The sequence below is a fragment of the Apteryx mantelli genome, chromosome 6, assembly GCF_036417845.1.
Source record: "Apteryx mantelli isolate bAptMan1 chromosome 6, bAptMan1.hap1, whole genome shotgun sequence".
NCBI lineage: Eukaryota > Metazoa > Chordata > Aves > Apterygiformes > Apterygidae > Apteryx > Apteryx mantelli.
In genome coordinates this window covers 48,585,848-48,601,525 of record NC_089983.1, presented here as the reverse complement: position 1 = coordinate 48,601,525, position 15,678 = coordinate 48,585,848, and the positions used below count along the sequence as shown (strand labels likewise).

General features: G+C 40.4%; 1 long non-coding RNA gene across 2 annotated transcripts in view; it reads right to left on the bottom strand.

Moving 5' to 3' along the window:
- The window catches only part of LOC106496638 (uncharacterized), a 90,117-nt gene extending 74,476 nt beyond the window's left edge, over positions 1-15,641 (bottom strand). For both annotated transcript variants that reach the window (XR_010884615.1, XR_010884614.1), the window contains exons 1-2: positions 15,584-15,641; positions 15,026-15,140 (exon numbers count right to left, since the gene is read on the bottom strand). This is a non-coding gene — a long non-coding RNA (uncharacterized lncRNA). The remainder of the gene's footprint in view (positions 1-15,025; positions 15,141-15,583) is intronic.
- Positions 15,642-15,678: the final 37 nt, after the last annotated feature.

The window sequence follows — 15,678 nt, the reverse complement described above, 5'->3', positions numbered from 1 at the left end:
TTCCACTGGGCATTTCCAACAGGTGCTGTAAAAGTTAGTCTTGAAGCAATTGCCACCTTTTGCAGCAACAGAGTGGTATGAAATAAGTGTGCTGTCCATTAGTGGAAACACTTTGGAATAAAGATAAGGACACTAAGACCACCATGGAACTTGTCACCCTGCTGTGGTGCTGAGTGACAGCATTTAAGAGTATTAGAAATGCCTTAGAAGTGCCAAGTCCATTGAGTTAAGATCACTGACAAGAAAATTGGATTTCCCTTGCACAATCAATGCTGCAGAATTGCTGGAGAAAGCCAGACACAAGTAACAAATGAACTCATATCAATAATAGGGATGTTCCTTTCACAGGACCAGATTTTTTATTTTGTTATATGAAGTTACCTCCTTGTCTCTGCAATAAAAATAAAGAACCGTGTATGACATTTCCCCTCTTCGAATGAAGGGATCCAGAATGGAATTAGAAAAAGATTAGCTTTCCAGACATATAAGTGTGTCACCAAAGGAATAAACTTCCTGAAAGTCTTATTCCCAAGAAGCTACTTCATTGGCAACTTCTAAAGGCATTTTTCTGGCAGCTTTGACCCCCTAATAGCCACCTCCTTGCCCCCAGGTCACCCTAGAACACTTCTTACTCAGGAGGATCGTCAGGCAGACGAGACCCAAATGTCCCCAGACTGTAGAAAGCAGCTTACTTTCCTCTCACCAGCACATACAGGCCAGTCCATAATTCCCTATGCTGTTTTCATGCAAAACTCCCTTTTATTTGAGTAGCCATTTTATTTCTATAACGGTACAATGCTCAGAGCCTATCTGCCTGTGTTTTTATTCTACCTGAAACCCAAACCAGAGGTAGAACGAGGTGCTTTAGGTCAGATTTGTTATGAGAAGTCTGGGCAAACTAGAAGTCCTAGCTGTAGTACGTGTCACTTCAAGCAGGTGGCTGTGCTCCGACTGAAACTATGGTCACACAGGCCACGTTTGCTTTAAGGTCAGAAATAATTTCCCAAAGATGAACCAAAGCTTTGTGAGTTTCTATTTACACGTTCCCAGATTCGAAAACGAAGACAGGAGTGACGCAGTAAGGAAGCAGTCCTGTTCTCATTAAAACAACCTCAATCACTCCTGGCACCCACGTACTCCTGGGTGCCGAGGACAGGTCCAGAGCAGCACCTCTCTTATTAAAGACTGTTTGCAATCAAATCATACAATACTACAATGCTCTGGCTTTCATCTGAAGTTTCACTTTTTACCACTAATGAAACCATGATGAGAAAGAGAACAAGGCAGGAAAGAACAATTCCCATTCAGTAACTGTTTCCATAGAAACACAGAAATTAAGAGATACAAAGGGCTTTTAACAACATCCAGTCCCTACACCTGCTCGCCCAGCAGTCAGCAACAGTCCTGGAGTTTTATTCAGTACCTCTTTTCCATTAAGGTTTATATTTAGCTGCCTTTCCAAAGCCCAGAAGGCCACTGCTCTGCTTTCTCTCATAGCCAAAGAAGTTAGTCATTTATTTCTGTGAGTTAAAACACAGCTTTTGACACTGCAGAATTTGGGTTTGCATGCAAAAAGGGCCAAATTAAATGCTTCACATGGTTCCCACACCTCCTCTTCTAAGGAAACAAGTTAGAAGTGCAGTAATGCACTTTTAATATTTCTTGGTATTTTATCATCAGCACATCTTGTATAGAAGTCTTTAAACTAAAAAAAGTGACTATTCTAGAAACTGAAGAGATTTATGTAGAGTCCACATTAGCTTCTACTGTCTCTTCCAGTAGTGCAGTGTAATGGCCAGCTGGGAGAGCAAAGACTACTCTTCTGTCCCCAGTGGTAGCAGGGCAAAACTATAAATACACCAGGAAAGGACAGGAAAGTGGGAGAGGGCACTATCAACATCAAAGGCTCCAGCGATAGTCTCAAGTTGGCTAGGCTGAAGGATCCTAGGACACTGGGCCATGCCCCACACTGCGAAGGAACGCAAAAAAAAAAAAGGAAAATATGTCCAAGATATTTGCCTCTATGATCTGGGAAGAACTTCTGCCTGATCCCAGATCTGGAGACCTGTTTACACCCAAGCTCACAAAACATACTGGCCAGGCACCGGAGGTTTCTTCGTACCTCTGGGAGCACCAGGCCACCCTCATCAGCACACCATCTCTCCCTCTGATTTGTTTTATTAGACTAAATAAGCCAAGACCTCTTAATCTTCTTTCTGCATTCCTTATATCATCCTTTTAGCCCTTCTGTGTCACTGCTTAAGTGTATCTTCTTAACATTGGTGATTATAGTATGTAATATCCTAATTAAATGCTACCAGTACTTCATAAATAAGTACTAAAACCATTCCTGTCCCTACTGAAAATACCATCCCTTGAGAGTCCCAGCCCTTTTCATGCCTGGTTTGCCCTGGTGATCACAACCAGACTGAGAAGGGGAAGATAATGTGATCTTATGTCAATCACTGTGTTTCATCCTTTTAAAGTGAAAGACGAGGATTTAAAAAAGATTAAAATGTACATGTACAAATAGCTGTAGACTAATCCCATGATAATTTTACAAGCTTAATCACAATACTGATTTGAGACCCATTCTGAACAGAGTTCTACATTGCTGTGATTTAATCACTGAGTAAACACTTCATGTTACCATTTCTCAAGGATACTCCTCAGACTACAAGAAAGCAGTGGCAGGCATGAGACGCTCTCACTCTCGGTTCCTGCATTAAAAGACTACGTATATATTTAACTGACAAGACACATAAAAATCACTCATTAACGTGAATTATTTGGACAGGCTTAGCAGGTTCACAGTATCCAGATGGAATACACAACTCTTCCAAGAATCTGAATACCATCTTTTTTTGAGCAAATTAATATAGGCCACGAGCCAAACAGTGTCAACAGGAATATTCACATAAGGAGAGCAATCACATTGTGGCCCTTTATCCTAATATACCATGGTAGTTATTTCCCATTGCTCCTGGTTTTGGAGATAAAGCAAACTGAAAAAGTAAGCTATCAGTCTGCTATTTGACAGCAAGATCCTGGAATTCCCATGGTTTTGACAGGAAATATATACTTCATTGATGGCGAGGAATGAGGAATTTCATATTCTCCTTTGACTCTTACATGAACACTTGGAAGTAGAAACATATGCGCCAAGAAATCCCTGAAGCATTAATGAAAACTGGATGCTACTTCTTGTTACTTTTTAAATTTGATATATAACAGGAACACTGAAAAATGTGCAAAGGAATGTTCTTTTCCTCTCCACTCAATGACAACAAACTTTTCTCTAGTAGTTTGCAACACCATCTCTGTTCCATAAAAATACAATAAAAATCACAGTGAAAACCATTAGAAGAGATTGACAGAGTAAAATAGGAACAAAGTATAAAACTGAAAGCATCAAGAGTAAGCTCTTAACTCTCTTCTTCCTAATCTTCCTGATGATCTTCTCTACTGCTCTGTTTTATTACCTCTCAGAAGGGTTTTAGCTTTAATATATATTGGAATTACTGGGGAAAGGAAACAACTTAAACATTTAGGCATCCTAACTCTTTCAAGAGAGGTTTCTTAACCTTTAATCCTCATTCCTTTACCCGCAGGCCATGCAGTATGAGAGGCAAAGGTCAATAATGCAGACAAAGGCAATAGTCTGAATCTAACCCACGCTGCTTTTATCCGTGCTATCTGCAGTCGGCTCACAAAACTTATCACTGGCAAGTCTCCATTCTTTGAATTGTAAGACCCATTTTGAATATCCCATGCAAGATTCTGAGCTACTGCAGATCACTGTAACTCTACAAAGTATGTAAAATAGTGGTTTCAAATAATACTGAAAATTTAAATAAAACTGAATTTAATTTACTGGAACCTACTGTAGAACTTGTTTTTCTCTTACATGGGTTTGAAACAATTCTGAAAACCTTATGAATTTGAGATTGGTCATAGGTTGTTATGTTATTCATAAAAATCCCCAGCGAGATCCTTATACTGAAGGACAGTTTTATGAGGAAAATTAGTGCAGGTGTACAGATTTCATTGGAGACACATAACATTCAGCCACACTGAAAATCTGCCCCTTCCTTTTCAGCATCTCCTGGGACACTTTTTCCTAGCTCAGGCACATGCTAGCTTCATCACACACAAATATGCTTGGATGCAAACAATTAGCATTGCTCTCGATTCACAGAGCAGCGCAGAGGCAGGCAGAGCTCAGTGGTGCAAGGCTGGTGCCGATCCCTGGTGCAGGGGACGCAGCCCACCAGGACATGAGCAGCTTTGCCAGCTCACAGATGCGAGCTGTGAGCCGCAGCGCTGCAGTGAGAAAGAAGTCAAATCTCCCAGGACGACACCCTCAGTCAAATCTAGCCAAAACAAGCACTGCTGCAAAACCAAACTCCTTCCCACCTGCAGGCAGGCAATGAACAGTGCTCGGAGTTACACCTGCCCCTCTCTGCTTCTCATTCACATCAGAAGGACGTTTATTACTGGTACAGGCGGGTGTGCTCAGATCTGTATTCCAGCAATTATTTAAACTAGTCGACATCTATACACAGTCAAACTGAAGAGAAGGGCATACCTGCTCAGCTGTAAGGGAGGGACAGTAGTAGCACTGATGGCAGACTGCACAGAGACAAATCCTTCCCCCAAGAGCTTACACTTTGCAAACTAGCTCCTCAGCCAGCGTAAATCGCTCCTGCTCCCTACATGTACGTTGGAGGCTCCTTGAGGGCAGTTAGTCTATCTGTCATCAGCTCTGCTGCGCATTCTCTATCCCCAGAGCTGTTGACCAGGTTCATTAGGGGCAAAATCTGTTCACAAATGTAACAACGGACATGGGATCTTTGCTGATGTCTGCAGTGGCACCCTGTCACAACTGTGTACTGAAACGTTTCATCTGCATTTTTGGATATTTCCTCTCATGCATTTTCTACAGTAAACATCAGCACTAAAATCAATTCCAGACCCTTGAAGGCTGAGCAGCTTGATAGAAATGCTTAGCACTTCCATGATAAATATTCAGGAGGAGCTCCAGGGAACAGATCTTTCATTTCCTTTGCCCTCTCGCTAAAAGAATGACAGTTCTGGCCACTCAGTACTGCCCTGCACAAGCTCTGGAGACTTTCTGTACATCATCGGGAAGACCATAGGGACAGGCAAGCTCCAAAGGAGTCTGCCAGGTGATAATGCACTACAAAAGAGATGTGCAAGTGTGGCTGCCCAATCTCCATGACTTTTCAAAATACATTCATTTTATCGGAGTTCTATAATGTCAGTCAGTTGTGCCCATACTTATAAGAAACTTCAATTCATCCACAACTTATTTCACTCCTGAAAGGCTTTCAAAGGAACATCAAAGTCATGTGAAATAGGTGCAACCAATGCCATACATTCCAGTGACAAAGAACAGCACAATCAAATAGCTCAATGTAGTTTGCCATAAGCCTAAAAAACACTTTACATGAATGCAACAGAAAGGGACAAAACTTTATAAGCCCTTTCCAAAAGGCAGATTAGATTCAGCTCTTCTGCTGGTTTTCCACTGTATCCACACCAAGCTGATTTACCCAGCTTAACATTTTGCCTCAAAGGAGTTTCCCCTCAAATTAATTCACTCTAAAACGTGTTTACTTAGGGCAGAAAGGATGGGCTAACACTGGGAAGCTGGAGAACAGAAGTGGGAGCACAAGTCTCCATCCCCTTTTTCTCAAGCTATACATTGTTATATAGGTTGATCAGAACAGGCTGTGAGTAGCTGAGCTGGGTTTGCTCCCAGGGGACGCTGCAGATTAGTTTCAGCATCATGAAACTATGATTTTACTATGGGAGTTCTTTGTCCGTCTATGGAGAACCCGATAATGAGCTCATAGCTCATATAGTTTATCACCATAGTTGGTGATGAACAACACTGGAACTGTTCTAGGCAGATGAATAAAGATGCAAGTTTGAATATTCAAATATACATAGATATGTTTGATGATGCCTTTTGTTAGACAACCCAGTCACTGATTCATACGCTCTGTCAAAATGAAGTTAAAGATAGCATTTTGAAGACAGTATAAAATGTTGGGTCTGTTGTTCAAGAATATTGTATGCATGCTGATGTGTCTCTAGCTCACATCCATAAGTTTTGAACAAATATTCATTCAACTCCAGTTGTGCTCAAATGATACTTCAGCCACAGATTCTACACCTACACCAGCAAAAGCTGTGGCTGTCCAAGCTGTCTATCTACAATATCTTCAGCCTATTTGTGAAGTAATTGGAGATGCAATTAAAGGTTCAACAGGGAATCAGTAATATGTGCTAGGAATGATTACTTCCAAAGTCACCTTGCAATTTTGTCCCCGCTAGACTCATTTCTTCTGTTCAGTATTTCTCCAAGAGGAAAATAAGATCAACTGAACACTTACACCACTGATCTTCTTTTTTCAGTAGCTTTAAATATGCTGACAAATAAAAATACAACAAGATCTGCATTAAGAAAGCTTCAAGCTGTTCTTTGCAGGTTTAAATTTGAAATGCAGCATGTGAATCCACAACATTTTAAGGTTTTCATCATACGAGCATAACTTTAGCCTTTCTTTGATCTTATCTTTTCATAATGTAACTTTTAAAAGGGATGTCTGATGTTCTCTTCTGAAATTCATGTAAGGAAGTGAAGAGTCTTTATTTTAGGTTACCTTTAAAAAGGAGGAGGTTGACACATGCAGTTTTCAGGCATTTGTTCTAGTCATTACAACAAGAAAAAAGGAATCTGTCAGCAGCAAATTAGGTGGTGTTTGTTATTCCTAAACTGGTAAAAGAGAATGTTAGACCTACCAAGAACATGTTATGAAAATTATACAATTTCTTTTTCTTTCTGAAGCATAAATAGATGTTGTGTCATGGAACTAGGCCAGAAATACCATAGCAAAATAGCAAAGTAGGAATGAGAGTTTGGTGACAGAAATATGTAATAGCTACTAAGCAGATTTGTCAGCAGAAGTATGTTCTTAACAAAAAAGATGCTCTCCAAGTTAACAGGTTTAGCTCCAGATATGTTACAAGGCAGAATGTACTCAAGCAGTCATGTAATTAGCATTATTATTAATTAATTTCATTGTTTCTACCCAACACTGTTCTATAATGCCAATTTTACCCTTTAAGTACAAGACTGAAACTGTGGCCCCTGGGCACGGGCGGATTCTCACCCACCCACAATATGAAATATTTTGAGAATTATTAGTATGTGACACACTTTAATGTCTGTATTTTATTCTAATTTTCACTGAAGTCATTGAAAGGTCTTCTATTGACTTTAACAGGCTCTGAATCTAAGCAGCAAAAATATAGGTGAGACTTTCTATGAACATTTTATGGATCAGTCCCTGAAATTCTGGGCACTTCTTATCTTCCTCTCTGCAAAACTCAGTCATAGATATACTCACACAGCAGCAGAACAAAAGAGGCCAGCCTTTTAAATATTCCTGCTATTGCATGGCATAGCACAAAGTGTGCTTCACAGTGACTGATTTCCTCAAGCTTCCAGCCAGGAGGTTTGGTTAAGCTCAGTAAATTTTTATAGAAGGGGCCTCCAACTGTCCTGTCTTATGTGTCAAGAGGCACTTTATCACAACATTCATCATATTTCCCATCTCCTCAAAGTGGGAAGTTTTGTGATACCTGATTTTACATACTGCCAGATGCTGGGCTTTTTCATTCACTGCCAGACAGGAACAGAGTCTAATAACTCATAAGCAATACGCAACAGCATAAACATTTTTGTGAGACACTTCATAACAATGAGGGTTAAAAAGTATGAATCCACATATTTAAAAAACAATAAATTAGGAATCTTGTGCAGTGAGTAGTCCATCACTGATGGCACAGTGTTTAAGCATGAATTTTGACTTCTCCCATTTTCTGAGAGAATACTTTCCAGATGGAGAAATAAAGATTTACCAAAACAGAAGTGTCCAATGAAAACACTGATTCTGATACAATTCTGATAGGAAGCTGTCTTGTTACCTGCCAGTTCACCACCTACCACATCTGGCACGCGAACCCCAAGCAAAGAGCCTGGGAGCTTTGAAGACCACACCCTAGAGCAGATATATGGCTGAAGACCCAAGAGCTGGGACTCGGACTGCTTCCAGGCTGCCCAGACCTCTGTATTTCCCACCACGAGAAAGAGGGGAAGAGCTCCACCTCCTCCTCCTCCTTTCAGATCTCTCCATCCAAGAAAGGCACAAGGCACTCCTGGGACAAGTGGACTTTGGTCAGGCAGAATGGCAGTACATCGGAGGAGTCCTGATCTGAAATACTCCCTTTTCAAGTTCTAGTTCAGTATGCAACAAATTCAGGTTACACAAAAGCTGCTTCTGGCATCCAACTTCAGTGCTATTCTGAGCATTGATAGTTTAACACCTAAATTCCCTATTCAGCCTCCACAAAGAGGCAGATTCAAAGGGGCAGCAACATCCCTCAGCTGTAAATGTGATTACCTCCCAAAACATCAACCCTGAGAACACACCCCAGTTCCACTTCCCAGGCATCCCAGCCATGTTGCATGCAATAGTGTCCTAGAGGTTCCTGTGGCTGCAGGACATGATACCTGGAGAAAAAGGGAAAGGGAATCCCTCCACTGCCCACACGTGAGCAGGGAGGTTTGAAGCCAGGAGCAGCATTAGCACTACACCAGGAACCTCAGGCTGCCATCCCGAGGCACCTCATATAAAAACACGTCTGTTTAATCCCTACCAAGCAAATTATAAAGCTTTCAGAGTTCAACTCCAATAAGAATTGAGATGAATTAATGTCTACCTTACACCCTCAAATCCATTTTAACAGGCAGAAGGAATCCAAACTGAGGCCCTGCAAAACTTCAGGCAGGCAAGACTATAACCCTGTTTGACCCTTTCTGCTGATATCATTGATTTAAACATAGCACCTGGTAGACTACCCATATCCTTAGCTAGAATTTTTCTAACAGTTAATTATCCTCAGTACAAAGAATGTCTCTCTACTGCTGTTCTGGAATTTTCTAGAGACACTCTGAAACAGTGGATTTTATGATATGTCTTTGTCTTAGACTACAAAGTTCTTTACATTTGGATAACCACACATCAGGTTTGCTATTTGAAGGAGATCTCCATATTTGGAAACTACATATCCCAGGTTAATATGGTTGATACATTTCTCCCCTTAGTTAAAGTACACTGGTAGTTTACAGATCCAGGGGAAGGTCTGCTGAGAGATCTTGAGCAAAACTCCCTCACCTCCAGCAGAGTTAGACCCCAGTCCTTTGTCCCAGGAAATGTTCACTTCTGCCTCCTCTTCGTTTTGGAGGTGCATTCTAACAGGCAGAAGAGCTGAATGAGAGACAGACCAATGTCCCAGAAATAAAGGAGGAAATCCCTTTCAAATTCATGGAAATAAATCTTGGGAGGTCTTTCCAAAAAGAAAACATAATGTGATAAGACTTATCTTGTTCATTTGCACCACTTAACAAAACCCCTATTTTCCCAGCGGTAGTGAATAAATCTACTTGCAGCCTAGTATCTGGAAATGCCAGAAGAAAAAAAGATTGTTCATATAAACACATACATTTCCAGGGGAAGTTTGCTCTTCCTATAGCCAGAGGATGTTTATGTTTCTAGAGAAAGAGTATGTTAAAACCTTTCTTCCCTTCTACTTCATCACCATTTCACTAGCACTTAGACATAGACTTTCCTCATTTCAAACACAAGGTTTAGCAGTTCAAGCGAAGGCAGAGCAGCAGTTGTATATTCAAGAAAAAAAATAAAGCGGAGAATGAAATGAATAAACAAGGCCAAGTCAGAGCTTAAAGTTTAGAAGTTCCCCGACCAGGGCAGTGACACACACAGGCAAAGCAAAAGGACACCCGAAGTTTGTCAGTTCAAAAAGCACTAGTACAGGGCTGAGCTCTGCAAGTCAGATTCTTGGCGCTTCTAAATATCAGGGGGGGCCACAGGCTGAGACCCTTCTCCCTCTTCCTTTGCTTACTAAGCACATTTGGACTACAGGGAATGCAGCTGGCATGCTATAAGATCCAGATGTTCTTTAGTATACTCAGTTAGTGATTTGCTGTGAACAGGTTTTACAGACCAAAAATCAATGTCAATGATCTTAATTTCAGTTTAACCAAGTCCTAATGAAGTTCAGTGGATGCTGTTAGGTAAATTGCAAACACCAGCACTAATCACCATTGCACAGAAATGGAGATATCTCAAAAAATGTTTTAAAACTTCTTATGCAAGTATGATCAAAATAAAGAATATCTCATTATTTTTATGACCACTTGACAAGTCCCTGCAATATTAAGCTAAGCACCGACAAGCCAAAACGCACCTCTCACACAATCAGGTACAATTCCACTGTCTTCAGAAGATTTACATCTGGTTATCTGCAAGGTGAATTTGGCCATTTACAGATGATACAAGCAACAAAGACCCACAATAAGGATGAAACCCTGCCTTTGGAAAAACAGGCGAGAGTTGTACCTCTAATGCTCATTGAAAATTTCACAAAAGCCTCTATTTCAGCAGGCTTAAAAATATTTTACTTTTCAGCTAGCAAATAAAAATGAAGCCAAAGAGCTTTTGTTTAAGGTCTCATTCCTGCAAAAAGTGAAGAGAACAGTAAAGCATCCTTGGGTCAGGGTTCATGTAGCAGTCTACACATTTCAGAACACAGCACGTTTCTCAGAAAGGCAAGTCTCCCCTTACACAGAGCAAGACAGATCCATCATTTATGATCCACATAAACAAGATTAGGACAGCGGTGCCATGGAGCTGAGAAGATACTGAAGAACACCACATCTACCTGAACGAGTACAGATGCTGGCTAACACTCAGAAAGGGGGTATTTTCTAGTCATAAACACACTCGCCTTTATGTGGTCCACTTCCTTCCCCAGCTCCTTATCCCCAGGGTGTTCAGTTCAATACCAGCTTCTCATTTGCCAGTAGCAAGAGCCAAATCCCTTCACTGGCACTGGATGAGATGAACAGTTGCAAACCAGACAGTGATTTGCAACACTGCATTAAGTGGTACTAATTACAGATAAATAGAGATGACCAGAAAAAAAACAAGGTGTAACACTCAACTAGATGTTTTCTCTGTCTGAACTGCTCAGCTGGTAAATCTTTAAGTCTATTTGTGACCCGTTTTCAAGTGTCAGGAAGCATTCTATGTGCATGTGTCAGAAGAATCCATAGATTTTCATGAAAACAGAAGCACCTGACCACAGGAAAAGCTACGTTTCCATGTGGTGCCTCAGAAAGAGGAATACTATGACATGAGAGAGCCGAGACAGCCCTTGCGAACTTCTGCCAGTTCATGTGACTGTTTCAACCACAAACTCACGGACTAATTCAAGGGGGAAGAAACCTCTGGAGATCTCTGGTCTAGCCTCCTGCTCCAAGCAGGGCTAATTCAAAATCAGATCAGGTGCTCAGGGCCTCATCCCACTGAGCTCTGAGTATCTCCAAGGATGGAGTTTCCACAGCTTCTCTGAGTCCTTCTTCCAGTGTCTGACCACCCTTATGGTAAAAACTATTTTCCTAACATCTGATCAGAATTTCCCTTGTTCCAACTTGTCCCTCTTGCTTTTGTGCTGCCACTGTGCACCTCCAAGGAGAATCTGGGTCCTTCCTTTCTACGCCCTCCTAGCAGGTAGTTGCACATAGATGTAAGATCTCCCCTTGGCCTTCGCTGCTCCCAGATGGACAGTCCCAGCCCTCTCAGCTTCTCCTTGTACTCCCTGTGCTCCAGCCCCCGGCCAGGCTGGTGGCCTCCACTGGACTCGCTCCAGCACTTCAGTGTGTCTTGCACTGGGGAGCCCAAAACTGGACACATCACTCCAGGTGTGCTCTCACAAGTGCCAGGAGAGGGGAAGGATCGCCTCCCTTGACCTGCTCAACACAGGCTCATCAGGAACATTTCTGCACCTCACCAGTGCTCTGACATAGTCTTACTTTCAAAACAATCAATTAACTGAACCTATATGTATTTTTTTAAAAAGATTTTAAAGTGATGAATTTGGTATCATCTTGTATGCATTCCTTTTTCTCTCTCAAACTGAGGAAAGTACTCTCTGAGGGAAGAATTTAATCAAAGCCAGCTGCTAATTACTTTCCTGACACCAGGGGAGAAGAATGTTGGCATCAGAAAGATCTGGAAGATTTTCATGATTAATATTTGATAAATCTGTAATTGGATCGTTTGATTTTGCAGTCTCTTTTGAATAGAGGTAGTAACTTTGTTGAAATTAATGTTTATGAATTCAGGCCATAAACTTCAGGGGATGATAACTCATTGATTGATTTAAATATCTTGAAGTGCTAACCCTGGAGCGAAGATAAATTGAGATTGCCTAAGGACAAGTTAATATAGACTGAATGTAATCTAGAGTGCACTCCTATTAGAGGAAAATAAATTACATTCTGTAAAGAGTTAAAGTTGCATTTCTCTAGCCTTTTTGCTGAAGTTCAGAGATTCAACATGAATATTTAATTTAGAAGCAAATGAGAACTAGGTATACTAACATGGAATTAATAAAGTAGTTAAGTGTAACATGCAATAGTGAGCAAATGGTCTCATTAAAAAAATCTGAAAATGAAAATACCAACATTATAAATATCTATTATATTTTATTGTTTAGAATTGAATATAAGAATTTTCTCCTGCACCTAATAAAATAAATCATTCTATTAAATTCAATAGGAACATTGTAGGACTGAATATTATTGCTATGAACAACAAAACTGAACAATTTCGTGTTCTGATTTTTAGCTATTGAATTATGAATTTAAACCTTTAGAATTGGTTTATGCTAACAACCCAGCAGCAAAGCAAAAAAATTGTCCAGAAATATCTGTTTTATAACTGAAGTAAATTGAAGGCCATATGCACATTCACTGAGGAATCTGAATAACCAATCTTTTATTTTGAAGGCATGAGATTAAAGTTGCCTTTCCTTAACCAGCATCACTGCTCTGAACGGACAGCAAGGAAATAGCAAAAAATAACAAGAAAGAAGTATCTTAATCCTAGTATTCTAATATGGTCCATGTATTTTTCCCCTCTACCGCAGAAGGAAACATCAATACAGCTCTTTATACTAGCTTTAAAGAAGATTTAGTTTGGGGCACCTCTCCTTTGGCAATTTTAATTCAGCGTTAGGCAGTTTCATTAGTATGCACAGCACTTTTAACATATACAAGTAGGGAGGTTTTTGCCTCAAAGACCTCATAATCTAAATTAAATCACAGTATTGAAAAAAGGCAGAAAAAGCTACCTGAGAACAAAATACTGAGTCTTTAGCCACCTACAAAGATTTCTTCCTTCCCCTTTCCATTGCTGCCAAGTAGACTGGTATTGTAAAACAAGCTGAATGATAGATTATGAGAAGGTTTACCTATGCTAGGCAAACAAAAAAAGAGTAAACTTGAAGACAAAGATAATGAGGTTGTTCAGTACAGTGCCTGTGAAAGGATATTTCAGAATCAGGACAGGCCAAAAAAAGCTCTCTCAAATTAGAAATTTGATAGCTTTATTAGAAAGACGGGAAAGACGTAGCACATGAGAAGTCATGGAGTTGGCACATATGGCATGACAGAGAAGGCAAAGTGCTTGAACGGGATGTGGAAAAAGCAAATACAAAGATGAAAAAGAAGGCGCTAAAAAGATCCTTATTAGAAATACACTTGATGCCAAAGAGGACAAATGCGCCATATTCCAGGCGGCAGATTAAAAAAAAGGATGGAAATCTGAAGAGAGATTATGAAACTGAAGATATGAAAGATTTTGGCAATATTAAAGGAACAGCAGTAGAATTCTTTGAAAAAAGTGCACACGGATGGAGCATTGGAATCTGTATTCTAATTGAGCCTGACTGACATAGAATATATATTTGATATATATTCTGTAGATAGGAGATCAGTAGAATATATACATAGTCAATAGTAATCATAAACTATCATTGTAGCTCCCCTTTTTCTTGGGGCAAAGAGGACCCACCCATAAACACAGCTCAGAGCACCTTCAACGCAGACTGTGAGTACCAGGGATTAAAACCACCGCTCCTTCTCTTTGTCATGGGGCGCTGCAGAGCAACTCCTCCTGTAGCAGGGCTTCCAGTGGACTTGTAGTGCCAAGCCGCTCAGTCAGAACACTGGGACAAATGTATTCAACATGTACGTATGCATTTGCATTAATAACTTCTGCAGGTAAATAATTTTATTTAGCAGCAAGTAAATAAATTAACAAAACTTTAAAAACACAGCCCATGGAATTACCTCAGTACAAATCTAGCTCAGAATGGAAAAGCTGATTTTAAAAGTTTGCTTTCCAAGCCAAGCTCACTCCAGACTCCAATAAGCAGAATCAGGGAGGAAAGGCAGATTACCAAAGTGAAAGAAGAAAGCCTTTGGTCCACCGAACAATGGTTTTGTTCTATTCTGTAAAGCAGTTACTTGAAGAAATTACATACCACACTTTGAGGACTATTTTCATTAGCAGAAATAGCATTTATACTCCTAGTTCTCATTGACTTTCAAGGAAAGCTCCGCATCCAGCGGCCTTCTGGGTCTCTGAAAATCTCCTCCTTTATTCTCTTCAACAATAATGCCTACTTTTATTCATTTTCTTCTTCGTTCTATTTCTGAATCCTAGAAATGCCATAGCTAAGGGTTTTGGTTTATGTATGTGTGTGTATTTGTACACACACACAAACACACATTTCGTGTTAAGTTACTGACATCTGGTGCTTCTAAAGAGTACTGCACCACTCAATAATAAACACGGATAAACGTACGTTAATGCTTTTGTACCCAAATCCCAAGTAACTTCAACAGCAAACTCTGTAGTTTGTAGTAGTGAGCACCCTTAGCTCTGCCAAGAAAATAAGCTGCGACTGAAACATAAGTGTCCTTTAACTATAACAACAGGAATTGCATTGAGGTATTTTATCATTCCTATCTGCATAACAGTTACAAAAAAGAGAGACTTACCATCTTAAAGAGGGAAGGGAAGCCTCCTTTCTTGGAGCAAGCACATTTAGGTGTGCAGAGTGCACTGCAGGAGTCCCCATCTGACACAGAAGGCCTATTTACCATCAGACCTGAGCTGGGAAACAAGATTTCCAGAAAAAAGGTTCAGACAAACTAGGCTCTCACAGTAACAGATGAAGCTACTTGTATTTACTAACTTAAACTAGTAAAACAATGCATATGAGGCCTGGAGAATTCATGTACGACTGAAGTGGAATTTATTAAATTTGTGACAGTCACCATTAGAATAATGACAAACTTGAAAGAAGACAATATAGCTTTGACTCAAAACTCAGCTTTATTTTAAAAAGTATAAACAGGCAACTAACTAGAGAACAGACCTTCCCTAAAAAACTTGAGGGACTGAGTTTCAAAGATTCTGGGGCACATGAGAACATCAACACCAGAGAAGGCGCCTAAGAGCAGCAACCTTCTCTTACTACTGACACAAAAGGGCGTTCCCTAGCTCAGTTACGCCAATATTACTACCAAATTAATGATCTCTGAGGTGACAAGTACATTTACTGGCAGCGCGGCACCTCCTGCCAGACGCCCCCACCAGCCCACTCTGAGGCGCCTCTCCCGCCGCGGGGGCCTCCAACAGCTTTAACGGT